At 41.9% G+C, this 15,500-nt stretch overlaps 1 pseudogene; it reads right to left on the reverse strand.

Annotated features, from left to right (window-relative positions):
• LOC144675656 (uncharacterized) overlaps positions 1–14,474 on the reverse strand; it is a 56,708-nt pseudogene extending 42,234 nt beyond the window's left edge.
• Between the last annotated feature and the right edge of the window lie 1,026 nt (positions 14,475–15,500).

A 15,500-nucleotide genomic window follows, 5' to 3' on the forward strand; every position in this document is an offset into this window, starting at 1 on the left:
TCTCTCTATTTTTGATCTGCATTCTCTCTTTCTTTCATTGCATTCTCAAATTTTCTTTCCCGGCATTATCTTTCTCTTTCTTTCTCTGCATTCTCTCTCTCTCTCTTTCTTTCTCTGCGTTCTCTCACTCTCTATCTTTCTCCACATTCTCTCTCTCTTTCTCTGCATTCTCTCTTTCCTTCTCTGTATTCTTTCTCTATATTTCCCTACATTCTCTTTCATTCTCTGCATTCTCTCTCTTTCATTCTCTGCATTCTCACTTTCCTTCTCTGCATTCTCTCCTTCTCTTTCCTTCCTGAGATTCTCTGTCTTTCTTTCTCTGCCTTCTCTCTTTCTTTCCCTGCATTCCCTCTCCTTCTTTCTCTACATTCTCTCTTTCTTTCTGTGCATTCTCACACTTTTTCTCTGCATTATCTGTCATTCTTTCTCTGCATTCTCTTTCTTTCTTTCTTTCTCTGCATTCTCCTTTTCTTTCTCTGCATTCTCTCTCCCTCTTTTTATCTCTGAATTCTCTCCCTCTTTCCTTCTCTGTATTCTTTCTCTATCTTTCTCTGCAATCTCTCTATTTTTGATCTGTATTCTCTCTTTCTTTCACTGCATTCTCCCTCTTTCCTTCTCTGCATTCTCTCACTCTCTTTCCTTTTCTGCATTCTCTCGCCCTTTCTTTCTCCACATTCTTTCTTTCTTTCCCCGCATTCTCTCACTCTCTCTTTCTTTCCCTCCATTCCTTCTCTTTCTTCCTCTGCATTCTCTTTCATCCTCTGCATTCTCTCTTTCTTTCCCTGCATTCCCTCTCCTTCTTTCTCTGCATTCTCTCTTTCTTTCTGTGCATTCTCACTCTTTTTCTCTGCATTCTCTGTCTTTCTGTCTCTGCATTCTCTTTTTCTTTCTCTGCATTCTCTCTTTTTTTTGCAAATTCTCTCTCTCTTTCTTTAGAAGCATTATCTCTCTATCTTTCTTTCTCTCCATTCTCTAAACTCTCTTTCTCTGTATTCTCTTTCTTTCTCTGCATACTGATTCTTTCTCTGCATTCTCTCTCACTCGTTCATTCTCTGCATTCTCTCTATATATATCTCTGCATTCTCTCTCTCTATTTCTCTGCATTCTCTCTCACTTTCTCGGCATTCTCTCATTCCTTCTCTGTATTCTTTCCCTGTCTTTCTCTGCATTCTCTTTCTTTCTCTGCATTCTCTCTATATTTGTTCTGCATTCTCTCTTTCTTTCACTGCGTTCTTTCTCTCTATTTCTCTGCATTCTCTCTCTCTATTTCTCTGCATTCACTCTCTTTCTCTGCATTCTCTCTCTCTTTCTCTGCATTCTCTCATTCCTTCTCTGCATTCTTTCTCTATCTTTCTCTGCATTCTCGTTCTTTCTCTGCATTCTCTCACTCTCTCTTTCTTTCCCTGCATTCTCTCTTTCTTTCTCTGCATTCTCTTTCATTCTCTGCATTCTCTCTTTCTTTCTCTGCATTCTCTCTCTTCCTTTCTTTCTCTGCATTTTCTCTCTCTCTCTCTGCATTCTCTCTTTCCTTCTCTGTATTCTTTCTCTATCTTTCTCTGCATTCTCTTTCTTTATCTGCATTCTCCCTATTTTTGATCTGCATTCTCTCTTTCTTTCACTGCATTCTCTCTCTTTTATTCTCTGCATTCTCTCCTTCTCTTTCTTACCCGGGATTCTCTGTCTTTCTTTCTCTGCCTTCTCTCTTTCTTTCCCTGCATTCCCACTCCTTCTTTCTATGCATTCTCTCTTTCTGTCTGTGCAATCTCCCTCTTTTTCTCTGCATTCTCTGTCTTTCTGTCTCTGCATTCTCTCTCTCTTTCTCTGCATTCTCTCTATATTTGTTCTGCATTCTCTCTTTCTTTCACTGCCTTCTTTCTCTATCTTTCTCTGCATTCTCTCTTTCCTTCTCTGTATTCTTTCTCTGTTTTCTCTTTCTTTCTCTACATTCTGGTTCTTTCTCTGCATTCTCTCTCACTCTTTCATTCTCTGCATTCTCTCTCTCTATTTCTCTGCATTCTCTTTCTTTCTCCGCATTCTCTCTATTTTGATCTGCATTCTCTTTTTCTTTCACTGCATTCTCTTTCTCTTTCTTTCACCGCATTCTCTCTCTCTTTTTCTTTCACGGCATTCTCCCTTTCTTTCCCTGCATTCTCTCACACTCTCTTTCTTTCCCTGCATTCCCTCTCTTTCATTCTCTGCATTCTCTCTTACTTTCTCTGCATTCTCTGCATTCTCTTTCTTTCTCTGCATTTTCTCTCTTCCTTTCTTTCGTTGCATTCTCTTTCTCTTTCCTTCTTTTTCTGCATTCTCTCTATCTTTCTCTGCATTCTCTCTTTCCTTCTCTTCATTCTTTCCCTATCTTTCTCTGCATTCACTTTCTTTCTCTGCATTCCCTCTAACTTTGTTCTGCATTCTCTCTTTCTTTCACTGCATTCTCTCTCTTTGTTTCTCTGCATTCTCACTTTCCTTCTCTGCATTCTCTCCTTCTCTTTCTTTCCCGGGATTCTCTGTCTCTCTATCTCTGCCTTCTCTATTTCTTTCCCTGCATTCCCTCTCCTTCTTTCTCTGCATCATTTCTTTCTTTTTGTGCACTCTCACCCTTTTTCTCTGCATTCTCTGTCTTTCTTTCTCTGCATTCTCTCTCTCATTTTTCGCTGAATTCTCTCTCTCTTTCTTTCGAAGCATTATCTCTACTCTCTTTCATTCTCTGCATTATCTTAACTCTCTTTCCCTGTATTCTCTTTCTTTCTCTGCATTCTGATTCTTTCTCTGCATTCTCTCTCACTCTTTCTTTCTCTGCATTCTCTCTCTCTATTTCTCTGCATTCTTTCTCTCTATTGCTCTGCATTCTATCTCTCTTTCTTTCTCTGCATTTTCTGTCTTTCTCTGCGTTCTCTCTATTTTTGATCTGCATTCTCTCTTTCTTTCATTGCATTCTCAAATTTTCTTTCCCGGCATTATCTTTCTCTTTCTTTCTCTGCATTCTCTCTCTCTCTCTTTCTTTCTCTGCGTTCTCTCACTCTCTATCTTTCTCCACATTCTCTCTCTCTTTCTCTGCATTCTCTCTTTCCTTCTCTGTATTCTTTCTCTATATTTCCCTACATTCTCTTTCATTCTCTGCATTCTCTCTCTTTCATTCTCTGCATTCTCACTTTCCTTCTCTGCATTCTCTCCTTCTCTTTCCTTCCTGAGATTCTCTGTCTTTCTTTCTCTGCCTTCTCTCTTTCTTTCCCTGCATTCCCTCTCCTTCTTTCTCTACATTCTCTCTTTCTTTCTGTGCATTCTCACACTTTTTCTCTGCATTATCTGTCATTCTTTCTCTGCATTCTCTTTCTTTCTTTCTTTCTCTGCATTCTCCTTTTCTTTCTCTGCATTCTCTCTCCCTCTTTTTATCTCTGAATTCTCTCCCTCTTTCCTTCTCTGTATTCTTTCTCTATCTTTCTCTGCAATCTCTCTATTTTTGATCTGTATTCTCTCTTTCTTTCACTGCATTCTCCCTCTTTCCTTCTCTGCATTCTCTCACTCTCTTTCCTTTTCTGCATTCTCTCGCCCTTTCTTTCTCCACATTCTTTCTTTCTTTCCCCGCATTCTCTCACTCTCTCTTTCTTTCCCTCCATTCCTTCTCTTTCTTCCTCTGCATTCTCTTTCATCCTCTGCATTCTCTCTTTCTTTCCCTGCATTCCCTCTCCTTCTTTCTCTGCATTCTCTCTTTCTTTCTGTGCATTCTCACTCTTTTTCTCTGCATTCTCTGTCTTTCTGTCTCTGCATTCTCTTTTTCTTTCTCTGCATTCTCTCTTTTTTTTGCAAATTCTCTCTCTCTTTCTTTAGAAGCATTATCTCTCTATCTTTCTTTCTCTCCATTCTCTAAACTCTCTTTCTCTGTATTCTCTTTCTTTCTCTACATTCTGATTCTTTCTCTGCATTCTCTCTCACTCGTTCATTCTCTGCATTCTCTCTATATATATCTCTGCATTCTCTCTCTCTATTTCTCTGCATTCTCTCTCACTTTCTCGGCATTCTCTCATTCCTTCTCTGTATTCTTTCTCTATATTTCTCTGCATTCTCTTTCTTCCTCTGCATTCTCTCTATTTTTCATCTGCATTCTCTCTTTCTTTCACTGCATTCTCTCTCTTTCTTTCTCTGCATTCTCACTTTCATTCTCTTCATTCTCTCCTTCTCTTGCCTTCCTGGGATTCTCTATCTTTCTTTCTCTGCCTTCTGTCGTTCTTTCCCTGCATTCCCTCTCCTTCTTTCTCTGCATTCTCTCTTTCTTTCTGTGCATTCTCACTCTTTTTCTCTGCATTCTTTGTCTTTGTTTCTCTGAATTTTCTTTCTCTGCATTCTCTTTTTCTTTCTCTGCATTCTCTCTCTCTACTTCCCTGCATTCTCTCTTTCCTTCTCTGCATTCTTCCTCTATTTTTTTTCTGCATTCTCTTTCTTTCTCTGCATTCTCTTTATTTTTGATCTGCATTCTCTCTTTCTTTCACTGCATTCTCTCACTCTCTTTCCTTCTCCGCATTCTCTCTCCCTCTTTCTTTCTCCGCATTCTCTCCTTCTTTCTCCGCATTCTCTCACTCTCTCTTTCTTTCCCTGCATTCCCTCTCTTTCATTCCCTGCATTCTCTCTTTCATTCTCTGCATTCTCTCTTTCTTTCTCTGCATTCTTCTCTTCCTTTCTTTCGTTGCATTTTCTCTATGTTTCTTTCTTTCTCTGCATTCTCTCTCTCTTTCTCTGCATTCTCTCTTGCCGTCTCTGTATTCTTTCTCTATCTTTCTCTGCATTCTCTTTCTTTCTCTACATTCTCTCCTTTTCTTTCTTACTCGGGATTCTCTGTCTTTCTTTCTCTGCCTTCACTCTTTCTTTCTCTGCATTCTCTCTTTCTTTCTGCGCATTCTCACTCTTTTTCTCCGCATTCTCTGTCTTTCTGTATCTGCATTCTCTTTTTCTTTCTCTGCATTCGCTCTCTCTTTTTTTCACTGAATTCTCTCTCTCTTTCTTTCGAAGCATTCTCTCTCACTCTTTCATTCTCTGCATTCTCTCTCTATATATCTCTGCATTCTCTCTCTCTATGTCTCTGCATTCTTTCTCACTTTCTCTGCATTCTCTCATTCCTTCTCTGTATTCTTTCTCTATATTTCTCTGCATTCTCTTTCTTTCTCTGCTTTCTCTCTATGTTTGATCTGCATTCTCTCTTTCTTTCACTGCATTCTCTCACTCTCTCTTTCTTTCGCTGCATTCCCCCTTTCTTCCTTTGCATTCTCTCTTTCCTTCTCTGCATTCTCTCATTCTCTTTCCTTCCTGGGATTCTCTGTCTTTCTTTCTCTGCCCTCTCTCTTTCTTTCCCTGAATTCCCCCTCCTTCTTTCTCTGCATTCTTTCTTTCTGTGCATTCTCACTCTTTTTCGCTACATTCTCTGTCTTTCGGTCTCTGCATTCTCTTTTTCTTTCTCTGCATTCTCTCTCTCTTTTTTTCGCTGAATTCTCTCTCTTTCTTTCGAAGCATTATCTCTCTCTCTTCCTTTCTCTGCATTCTCTAAACTCTCTTTCTCTGTATTCTCTTTCTTTCTCTGCATACTGATTCTTTCTCTGCATTCTCTCTCACTCGTTCATTCTCTGCATTCTCTCTATATATATCTCTGCATTCTCTCTCTCTATTTCTCTGCATTCTCTCTCACTTTTTCTGCATTCTCTCTTTCCTTCTCTGTATTCTTTCTCTATATTTCTCTGCATTCTCTTTTATTCTCTGCATTCTCTCTTTCTTTCTCTGCATTCTCTCTCTTCCTTTCTTTCTCTGCATTCCCTCTCTCTTTCTCTGCATTCTCTCTTTCCTTCTCTGTATTCCTTCTCTATCTTTCTCTGCATTCTCTTTCTTTATCTGCTTTCTCCCTATTTTTGATCTGCATTCTCTCTTTCTTCCACTGCATTCTCTGTCTTTCTTTCTCTGCCTTCTCTTTTTCTTTCCCTGCATTCCCTCTCCTTCTTTCTCTGCATTCTCTCTTTCTTTCTCTGCATTCCCACTCTTTTTCTCTGCATTCTCTATCTATCTGTCTCTGCATTCTCTTTTTCTTTCTCTGCATTATCTCTCTCTTTTCGCTGAATTCACTCTCGCTTTCTTTCGAAGCATTATCTCTCTCTCTTTCTTTCTCTCCATTCTCTAAACTCTCTTTCTCTGTATTCTCTCTCTTTCTCTGCATTCTCTTTCTCTTTCTTTCACCACATTCTCTCTCTCTCTTTCTATCCCTGCATTCTCTCTTTCATTCCCTGCATTCTCTTTCTTTCTCTGCATTCTGATTCTTTCTCTGCATTCTCTCTCACTCTTTCATTCTCTGCATTCTCTCTATATATATCTCTGCATTCTCTCTCTCTCTCTATTTCTCTGCATTCTCTCTCTCACTTTCTCTACATTCTCTCATTCCTTCTCTGTATTCTTTCCCTAAATTTCTCTGCATTCTCTTTCTTTCTCTGCATTCTCTCTCTTTCTTTCTCTGCATTCTTTTTCTCTTTCTTTCACCACATTCTCTCACTCTCTCTTTCTTTCCCTGCATTCCCTCTCTTTCATTCTCTGCATTCTCTCTCTTTCTTTCTCTGCATTCTCACTTTCATTCTCTTCATTCTCTCCGTCTCTTGCCTTCCTGGGATTCTCTGTCTTTCTTTCCCTGCCTTCTCTCTTTCTTTCCCTGCATTCCCTCTCCTTCTTTCTCTGCATTCTCTCTTTCTTTCTGTGCATTCTCACTCTTTTTCTCTGCATTCTCTGTCTTTCTGTCTCTGCATTCTCTCTCCCTTTTTTTGCTGAATTCTCTCTCTCTTTCTTTTGAAGCATTAGCTCTAAATCTTTCTTTCTCTGCATTCTCTAAACTCTCTTTCTCTGTATTCTCTCTCTTTCCCGGAATTCTGGTTCTTTCTCTGCATTCTCTCTCACTCTTTCATTCTCTGCATTCTCTCTGTATATCTCTCTGCATTCTCTCTCTCTATTTCTCTGCATTCTCTCTCACTTTCTCTGCATTCTCTCATTCCTTCTCTGTATTCTTTCTCTATATTTCTCTGCATTCTCTTTCTTTCTCTGCATTCTCTCTATTTTTCATCTGCATTCTCTCTTTCTTTCACTGCATTCTCTCTCTTTCTTTCTCTGTATTCTCACTTTCATTCTCTGCATTCTCTGCTCTTTCCTTCCTGGGATTCTCTGTCTTTCTTTCTCTGCCTTCTGTCGTTCTTTCCCTGCATTCCCTCTCTGTCTTTCTCTGCATTCTCTCTTTCTTTCTGTGCATTCTCACTCTTTTTCTCTGCATTCTCTGTCATTGTTTCTCTGAATTTTCTTTATTTCTTTCTCTGCATTCTCTTTTTCTTTCTCTGCATTCTCTCTCTCTTTTTATCTCTGAATTCTCTGCCTCTTTCTTTCTCTGCATTCTTTCTCTCTATTTCGCTGCATTCTCTTTTTCCTTCTCTGCATTCTTTCTCTATTTTTTTCTGCATTCGCTTTCTTTCTCTGCATTCTCTTTATTTTTGATCTGCATTCTCTCTTTCTTTCACTGCATTCTTCATCTTTCTTTCTCTGTGTTCTCTCACTCTCTTTCCTTCTCCGCATTCTCTCTCCCTCTTTCTTTCTCCGCATTCTCTCTTTCTTTCCCCGCATTCTCTCACTCTCTCTTTCTTTCCCTGCATTCCCTCTCTTTCTTTCCCTGCATTCTCTCTTTCTTTCTCTGCATTCTTCTCTTCCTTTCTTTCGTTGCATTTTCTCTATGTTTCTTTCTTTCTCTGCATTCTCTCTCTCTTTCTCTGCATTCTCTCTTTCCTTCTCTGTATTCTTTCTCTTTCTTTCTCTGCATTCTTTTTTTTATCTACATTCTCCCTATTTTTGATCTGCATTCTCTCTTTCTTTAACTGCATTCTCTCTCTTTCTTTCTCTGCATTATCTCCTTTTCTTGCTTACCCGGGATTCTCTGTCTTTCTTTCTCTGCCTTCACTCTTTCTTTCTCTGCATTCTCTCTTTCTTTCTGTGCATTCTCTTTCTTTCACCACATTATCTCTCTCTCTCTTTCTATCTCTGCATTCTCTCTTTCATTCCCTGCATTCTCTTTCTTTCTCTGCATTCTCTCAATCTCTTTCCTTCTCCGCATTCTCTTCTCTTTCTCTGCATTCTCTCTTTCCTTCTCTGCATTCTCTCCTTCTCTTTCCTTCCTGGGATTCTCTGTCGCTCTTTCTCTGCCCTCTATCTTTCTTTCCCTGCATTCCCTCTCCTTCTTTCTCTACATCCTCTCTTTCTTTCTGTGCATTCTCATTCTTTTTCTCTGCATTCTCTGTCATTGTTTCTCTGCATTCTCTTTTTCTTTCTGTGCATTCTCACTCTTTTTCTCTGCATTCACTGTCTTTCTTTCTCTGCATTCTCTCTACCTTTTTTTCACTGAATTCTCTCTCTCTTTCTTTTGAAGCATTAGCTCTAAATCTTTCTTTCTCTGCATTCTCTAAACTCTCTTTCTCTGTATTAACTTTCATTCTCTCTTTCTTTCCATGCATTCCTTCTCTTTCATTCTCTGCATTCTCTCTTTCCTTCTCTGCATTCTCTCTTTCATTCTCTGCATTCTCTTTCCTTCTCTGCATTCTCTCTTTCATTCTCTGCATTCTCTTTCATTCTCTGCATTCTCTCTTTCCTTCTCTGCATTCTCTCTTTCTTTCTCTGCATTCTCTCTCTTCCTTTCTTTCATTGCATTCTCTTTCTCTTTCCTTCTTTTTCTGCATTCTCTCTTTCTTTCACTGCATTCTCTCTCTTTCTTTCTCTGCATTCTCTCTTTCTTTCACTGCATTCTCTCTCTTTCTTTCTCTGCCTTCTCTCTTTCTTTCCCTGCATTCCCTCTCCTTCTTTCTCTGCATCCTTTCTTTCTTTTTGTGCATTCTCACCCTTTTTCTCTGCATTCTCTGTCTTTCTTTCTCTGCATTCTCTTTTTCTTTCTCTGCATTCTCTTTTTCTTTCTCTGCATTCTCTCTCTCATTTTTCGCTGAATTCTCTCTCTCTTTCTTTCGAAGTATTATCTCTGTCTCTTTCTTTCTCTCCATTATCTAAACTCTCTTTCTCTGTATTCTCTTTCTTTCTCTGCATACTGATTCTTTCTCTGCATTCTCTCTCACTCTTTCATTCTCTGCATTCTCTCTATATATATCTCTGCATTCTCTCTCTCTATTTCTCTGCATTCTCTCTCACTTTCTCTGCATTCTCTCATTCCTTCTCTGTATTCTTTCACTATATTTCTCTGCATTCTCTTTCCTTCTCTGCATTCTCTCTATTTTTCATCTGCATTCTCTCTTTCTTTCTCTGCATTCTCTCTATTTTTCATCTGCATTCTCTCTTTCTTTCTGTGCATTCTCACTCTTTTTCTCTGCATTCTCTGTCTTTGTTTCTCTGAATTTTCTTTCTTTCTTTCTCTGCATTCTCTTTTTCTGTCTCTGCATTCTCTCTCTTTTTTTCGCTGAATTCTCTCTCTCTTTCTTTTGAAGCATTATCTCTCTCTCTCTCTTTCTCTGCATTCTCTAAACTCTCTTTCTCTGTATTCTCTTTCTTTCTCTGCATACTGATTCTTTCTCTGCATTCTCTCTTACTCTTTCATTCTCTGCATTCTCTCTCTCTATTTCTCTGCATTCTCTCTCACTTTTTCTGCATTCTCTCTTTCCTTCTCTGTATTCTTTCTCTATATTTCTCTGCAGTCTCTTTCTTTCTCTGCAATCTCTCTATTTTTGATTTGCATTCTCTCTTTCTTTCACTGCATTCTCCCTCTTTCATTGTCTGCATTCTCTCACTCTCTTTCCTTCTCTGCATTCTCTCTCTCTCTTTCTTTCTCCACATTCTCTGTTTCTTTCCCTGCATTCTCTCACTCTCTCTTTCTTTCCCTGCATTCCCTCTTTCTTGCTCTGCATTCTCTCTTTCCTTCTCTGCATTCCCTCCTTCTCTTTCCTTCCTGGGATTCTCTGTCTTTCTTTCTCTGCATTCTCTCTTTCTTTCTGTGCATTCTCACTCTTTTTCTCTGCATTCTCTGTCATTGTTTCTCTGCGTTCTCTTTTTTCCTTTATCTGCATTCTCTCTCTTTCTCTGCATTCTCTCTTTCCTTCTCTGTATTCTTTCTCTATCTTTCTCTGCATTCTCTTTCTTTCTCTGCATTCTCTCTATTTTTGATCTGCAGTCTCTCTTTCTTTCACTGCATTCTCCCTCTTTCCTTCCTCTGCATTCTCTCTCTCCCTTTCCTTCTCCGCATTCCTTCTTTCTTTCCCCACATTCTCTCACTCTCTCTTTCTCTCCCTGCATTCTCTCTCATTCTTTCTCTGCAATCTCTTTCATTCTCTGCATTCTATCTCTTCCTTTCTTACGTTGCATGCTCTCTCTCTTTGTTTCTTTCTCTGCATTCCCTCTCTCTTTCTCTGCATTCTCTCTTTCCTTCACCGCATTCTCTCTCTCTCTTTCTTTCTCCGCATTCTCTGTTCTTTCCCTGAATTCTCTCACTCTCTCTTTCTTTCCCTGCATTCCCTCTTTCTTTCTCTGCATTCTCACTTTCCTTCTCTGCATTCTCTCTTTCTCTTTCCTTCCTGAGATTCTCTGTCTTTCTTTCTCTGCCTTCACTCTTTCTTTCCCTGCATTCCCTCTACTTCTTTCTCTCATTCTCTCTTTCTTTCTGTGCATTCTCACACTTTTTCTCTGAATTAGCTGTCATTCTTTCTCTGCATTCTCTTTTTTTCTTTCTTTCTCTGCATTCTCTTTTTCTTTCTCTGCATTCTCTCTCCCTCTTTTTATCTCTGAATTCTCTCCCTCTTTTTTCTCTGCATTCTTTCTCTCTATTTCTCTGCATTCTCTCTCTTTCTCTGCATTCTCTCTTTCTTTCTCTGTATTCTATCTCTATCTTTCTCTGCATTCTCTTTCTTTCTCTGCATTCTCTCTACCTTTGTTCTGCATTCTCTCTTTCCTTCTCTGTATTCTTTCTCTATCTTTCTCTGCATTCTCTTTCTTCTCTGCATTCTCTCTATTTTTGATCTGCATTCTCCCTTTCTTTAACTGCATTCTCCCTCTTTCCTTCTCTGCATTCTCTCACTCTCTTTCCTTCTCCGCATTCTCTCGCCCTTCCTTTCTCCGCATTTTTTCTTTCTTCCCCCGCATTCTCTCTCTTTCATCCTCTGCATTCTCTCTTTCTTTCCCTGCATTCCCTCTCCTTCTTTCTATGCATTCTTTCTTTCAGTGCATTCTCACTCTTTTTCTCTGCATTCTGTTTCTTTCTGTCTCTGCATTCTCTTTCTCTTTCTCTGCATTCTCTCTCTCTTTTTTTCGCAAATTCTCTCTCTCTTTCTTTCGAAGCATTATCTCTCTCTCTTTCTTTCTCTCCATTCTCTAAACTCTCTTTCTCTGTATTCTCTTTCTTTCTCTACATTCTGATTCTTTCTCTGCATTCTCTCTCACTCTTTCATTCTCTGCATTCTCTCTATATATATCTCTGCATTCTCTCTCTCTATTTCTCTACATTCTCTCTCTCCCACTTTCTCTGCATTCTCTCATTCCTTCTCTGTATTCTTTCTCTATATTTCTCTGCATTCTCTTTCTTTATCTGCATTCCCTCTATTTTTGATCTGCATTCTCTCTTTCTTTCACTGCAGTCTCTCTCTTCCTTTCTTTCGCTGCATTGTCTCTCTCTCTCTCTTTCATCCTCTGCATTCTCTCTTTCTTTCCCTGCATTCCCTCTCCTTCTTTCTCTCAATCTCTCTTTCATTCTGTGCATTCTCATTCTTTTTCTCAGCATTTTCTCTCTCTATTTCTCTGCATTCTCTCTTTCCATCTCCGTATTCTTTGTCTATATTTCTCTGCATTCTCTTTCTTTCTCTGCATTCTCTCTATTTTAGATCTACATTCTCTCTTTCTTTCACTGCATTTTTTCTTTCATTCTCTGCATTCTCTCACACTCTTTCCTTCTCCGCATTCTCTCTCTCTCTTTCTTTCTCCACAAGCTCTCTTTCTTTCCCCGCATTCTCTCACTCTCTCTTTCTTTCCCTGCATCGCCTCTCTTCCTTTCTCTGCATTCTCTCTCTTTGATTCTCTGCATTCACTTTCCTTCCTGAGATTCTGTGTCTTTCTTTCTCTGCATACCCTCTCCGTCTTACTCTACATTCTCTCTTTCTTACTCTACATTCTTTTTTTCTTTCTCTGCATTCTCTCTCCCACTTTTTATCTCAGAATTCTCTCCCTCTTTCTATGTCTGCATTCTTTCTCTCTATTTATCTGCGTTCTCACTATTTCTCTGCTCTCTCTCTCTCTTTCCCTGCTCTCTTTCTCTCTCTTTCCCTGCACTCTCTCTCTCGCTCTCTCTTTCATTCCCTGCTCTCGTTCTGTCTCTTTCCCTGCTCTCTCTCTCTCTTACCCTGCTCTCTCTCTATCTCTCTTTCCATGCTCTCTCTCTCTCTCTTTCCCTGCTCTCTCTCTCTCTTTCCCTGCACTCTCTCTCGCTCTTTCCCTGCTCTCTCTCTCTATTTCCCTGCACTCTCTCTCTCGCCTTCCCTGCCCTCTCTATCTCTCTTTCCCTGCTCTCTCTCTCTCTCTTTCCCTGCTCTCACTCTCCCGTTCCCTGCACTCTCTCTCTCTTTCCCTGCTCTCTCTCTCTCTTTCCCTGCTCTCTCTCTCTCTTTCCCTGCTCTCTCTCCCTCTTTCCCTGCACTCTCTCTCTCTCTTTCCCTGCTCTCTCTCTCTCTCTTTCCCTGCTCTCTCTTTCTCTCTTTCCCGGCTCTCTCCCTCTCGTTCCCTGCACTCTCTCTCTCTCTATCCCTGCTCTCCCTCGCTATATCCCTGCTCTCTCTCTCTCTTTCCCTGCACTCGCTCTCTCTCTTTCCCTGCACTCGCTCTCTCTCTTTCCCTGCTCTCTCTCTCTCTTTCGCTGCACTCTCTTTCCCTCTTTCCCTGCACTCTCTCTCTCTCTTTCCCTGCACTCTCTCTCTCTTTCCCTGCTCTCTCTCTCTCTCTTTCTCTGCACTCTCTCCCTCTTTCCCTGCACTCGCTCTCTCTCTTTCCCTGCTCTCTCTCTCTCTTTCCCTGCACTCTCTTTCTCTCTTTCCCTGCACTCTCTCTCTCTCTTTCCCTGCACTCTCTCTCTCTTTCCCTGCTCTCTCTCTCTCTCTTTCTCTGCACTCTCTCCCTCTTTCCCTGCTCTCTCTCTCTCTTTCCCTGCTCTCTCTCTCTCTTTCACAGCACTCTCTCTCTCTCTTTCCCTGCTCTCTCTCTCTCTTTCCCTGCACTCTCTCTCTCTCTTTCCCTGCTCTCTCTCTCTCTCTTTCCCTGCTCTCTCTCTCTCTTTGCCTGCACTCTCTCTCTCGTTCCCTGCACTCTCTCTATCTCGTTCCGTTCTCTCTCTCTCTCTTTCCCTGCACTCTATCTCTCTTTCCCTGCTCTCTCTCTCTCTTTCCGTGCTCTCTCTCTCTCTCTCTTTCCCTGCTCTCTCTCTCTTTCCCTGCTCTCTCTCTATCTCTCTTTCACTGCACACTCTCCCTCTCTTTCCCTGCTCACTCCCTCTCTCTTTCCCTGCTCTCTCTCTCTCTCTTTCCCTGCTCTCTCTCTCTCGTTCCCTGCTCTCTCTCTCTCTTTCCCTGCTCTCTCTCTCTTTCTCTGCTCTCTCTCTCTCTCTCTTTCCCTGCTCTCTCTCTCACGTTCCCTGCTCTCTCTCTCTCTTTCCCAGCTCTCTCTCTCTCTCTTTCCCTGCTTGCTCTCACTCTCTTTCCCTGCTCTCACTCTCCCTTTGCCTGCACTCTCTCTCATTCCCTTCTCTCTCTCTCTCATTCCCTTCTCTCTCTCTCTCATTCCCTGCACTCTCTCTCTCTCTCTCCCTGCACTCTCTCTCTCTTTCCCTGCTCCTTCTCGCTCTCTTTCCCTGCACTCGCTCTCTCTCTTTCCCTGCACTCTCTCTCTCTCTTTCCCTGCTCTCTCTCTCTCTCTCATTCCCTGCACTCTCTCTCTCTCTCTCCCTGCACTCTCTCTCTCTTTCCCTGCTCCTTCTCTCTCTCTTTCCCTGCACTCGCTCTCTCTCTTTCCCTGCACTCTCTCTCTCTCTTTCCCTGCTCACTGTCTCTCTCTTTCCCTGCTCTCTCTCTCTCTCTCTTTCCCTGCTCTCTCTCTCTCGTTCCCTGCTCTCTCTCTCTCTCATTCCCTGCTCCCTCTCTCTATCCCTGCACTCTCTCTCTCTCTTTCCCTGCTCTCTCTCTCTCGTTCCCTGCTCTCTCTCTCTCTCTCTCTTTCCCTGCTCTCTCTCTCCCATTCCCTGCACTCGCTCTCTCTCTTTCCCTGCACTCGCTCTCTCTCTTTCCCTGCTCTCTCTCTCTCTTTCCCTGCACTAGCTCTCTCTCTTTTTTTCTGCTCTCTCTCTCTCTTTCCCTGCTCTCTCTCTCTCTTTCCCCGCTCTCACTATTTCCCTGCCTTCTCTCACTCTCTTTCCCTGCACTCTCTCTCTCTCTTTCCCTGCTCCCTCTCTCTCTTTCTCTGCTCTCTCTCTCTCTCTCTCTCTCTCCCTGCTCTCTCTCTCTCTCTCTTTCTCTGCAATCTCTCTCTCTCTTTCCCTGCTCTCTGTCTCTCTCTTTCCCTGCTCCCTCTCTCTCTATTTCCCTGCTCTCTCTCTCTCTCTTTCCCTGCTCTCTCTCACTTTGCCTGCTCTCTCTCTCTCTTTCCCTGCTCTTTCTCTCTCTTTCCCTGCTCTATCTCTCTCTTTCCCTGCACTCTCTCTCTTTCTTTCCCTGCACTCTCTCTCTCTTTCCCTGTTCTCTCTCTCTCTCTTTCCCTGCTCTCTGTCTCCCTCTTTCCCTGCTATCTCTCTCTCTTTCCCTGCACTCTCTCTCTCACTTTCCCTGTTCTCTCTCTCTCTCTCTCCCTGCTCTCTCACTCTCTTTCCCTGCACTCTCTCTCTCTCTTTCCCTGCACTCTCTCTCTCTCTCTTTCCCTGCACTCTCTCTCTATCTTTCCCTGAACTCCCTCTCTCTCTTTCCCTGCTCTCTCCCTCTTTCCCTGCTCTCTCTCTCTCTTTCTCTGAACTCGCTCTCTCTCTTTCTATGCAATCTCTCTGTCTCTTTCCCTCCTCTCTATCTCTCTCTTTCCCTGCTCTCTCTGTCTCTCTCTCTTTCCCTGCTCTCTCTCTCTCTCTCTCTTTCCCTGCTCTCTCTCTCTCTCTCTTTCCCTGCTCTCTCTCTCTCTTTCCCTGCTCTATCTCTCTCTCTTTCCCTGCACTCTCTCTCTTTCTTTCCCTGCTCTCAATCTCTCTCTTTCCCTGCTCTCTCTCGCTGTCTTTCCCTGCTCTCTCTCTCTTTCCCTGCACTCTCTCTCTCTCTTTCCCTGCTCTCTCTCTCTCTCCTTCTCTGCTCTCTCTTTCTCTCTCTCTTTCCCTGTTCTCTCTCTTTCCCCGCTCTCTCTCTCGCTCTTTCCCTGCTCTCTCTCTCTCTTTCCCTGCGCTCTCTCTCTCTTTCCCTGCTCTCTCTCTATTTCTTTCCCTGCTCTCTCTCTCTTTCCTT

Source organism: Cetorhinus maximus, unplaced genomic scaffold (genome assembly GCF_964194155.1).
Source record: "Cetorhinus maximus unplaced genomic scaffold, sCetMax3.hap1.1 HAP1_SCAFFOLD_1078, whole genome shotgun sequence".
NCBI lineage: Eukaryota > Metazoa > Chordata > Chondrichthyes > Lamniformes > Cetorhinidae > Cetorhinus > Cetorhinus maximus.